Raw genomic sequence first — 1,919 nt, forward strand, 5'->3', positions numbered from 1 at the left:
TCACCAAGATGGATTGGCCAAGTGGCAGCATCGATGTACTTCAGCATGGCAACAGTAGTGAGGTTGGCCCAGGATCAGGCAATGTTTTGTTCTGCTATGCATAAGGTCACAATGGGTCAGTACTGACTCAATGGCACCTAACAACAACAACACAGCCGTATAAGCCTCAGGAAATAGAGCAAACTTACTATAAGGGTTATACTTAGAAGACTAGAGAAAATTATGGCCTTTGTTGTACAAAGTGAAAATGTATGAATTGACATGACAGATGGTATATGAAGTGATTAAACAAAACAAAACAAATAGTAGGAAATGGTCATAATGGAATAGATCCATTAGAATATATACATATATACAAGCCAGGAGAATATACCATTCACAAAGGCATCAAGAATGCAATGTTGAGAGAGGTGCAAGCATGTTTTAAATGTTCAATGGTGGCTCTCTTATTTAAATTGGGTCTTATGGAAGATTCCAATGAAATACAGCTTATATATATATGGAGCTCTGCTAGCTTAGTGGTCATGAATTGGGTGCCAACCTCACAGTCAGCAGTTCGAAACTACCAGCAGTTCCGCGGGAGAAAGATGAGGCGTTCTGCTCCCATAAAGATTTACAGCCTTGGAAACCTTGTGCAGGGTCATTATTATATATATAATAATGATGCTCTGAAGCAAAAGAAGTCAGATGTTGTAGTTCAATGTCATTGAGTTGATTCTGACTCTGAGCTACCCTGTATAGGGCTTCCAAGGAATTACTGGTGAGATTGAACTTCTGACCTTATGGGAGAAACCGACCCTTAAATTTTCAGGAACCAGGAGCCACAATTGTGCTTAAACACAGAGTGACAGACAAGGTACTTGGCTTGTAAAGAGTTGTAGAGATGCTTGGGTGGTCACAGTTTCACTAGATATGGGTTGCATCGCAATGTAAAGAAAACAAAATTCTTCACCACTAACCTGATAAAAAACATCCATATAAATGGAGAAAAGATTGAAGTTGTCAAAGATTTCATTTAGCTCGGGTCAATCATCATCATTCATGAAAGCTGAAGTCAAGAAATCAAGTGACGTATTGCATTTGGCAAATCTGCTGCACAAGACCTCTTTAAAGTGGTCAAGAGCAAAGATGTCAGTTTGAGAACTAAGGTGCGCCTGATCCAAACCATGGTATTTTCAACAACCTCATATGTATGCAAAAGTTAGACAGTGAATAAGGAAGAACTCAGAAGTGTTGATGCATTTGCCTTATGGTGTTGGAGGAGAATATTGAAAGTGCCATGGACTGCCAAAGAACAAACAGATCTGTGTTGAAAGAAGTACAGCCAGAATAGTCCTTGGGAGTCAGGATGGCCAGACTTCGTCTCTCATACTTTGGACCAATTGTCAAGAGGTACCAGTCACTGGAGAAGGATACCATGTTTGATAACTTCGCGGGTCAGAGACAAGGAGGAAGACATCTGATGAGAAGGATTTGTACAATGGTGGCAGCGATGGGCTCAGGTGTAGCAATGATTATGAGGTTGGCCCAGGATCAGACAGTGTTTCATTCTGTTGTGCATATGGTCACGGTGAGTTGATACCAACTCAATGGTATCTAGTAACAATAACAGATAGAGTAGAAGAATGTGGAACAAAGCTCAAAACCATTTAAAAATAACAGGATTATTAGTCATTTGGACTGGTGGAACCCCCACATATAGTCTTGGGTCACCATTCACGTATGGAATTTAATTCCTACTGTTCCTCAAATTTCAGTCAATCAATTTACAGATATATACAATGGGAAGCAATACAATTGATGTACACAAACTATAGAATGTACAACTATTCAACATGAAAAGGGCAGCATTTATGCAAGTACAAATTTCAGAGGGTTAGGAAAGAAAGATGGATGTAAAAAAGAGAAAAAAGTAAGAA

The sequence above is a fragment of the Chrysochloris asiatica genome, unplaced genomic scaffold (genome assembly GCF_000296735.1).
Source record: "Chrysochloris asiatica unplaced genomic scaffold, ChrAsi1.0 scaffold00303, whole genome shotgun sequence".
NCBI classification, from domain to species: Eukaryota; Metazoa; Chordata; class Mammalia; order Afrosoricida; family Chrysochloridae; genus Chrysochloris; species Chrysochloris asiatica.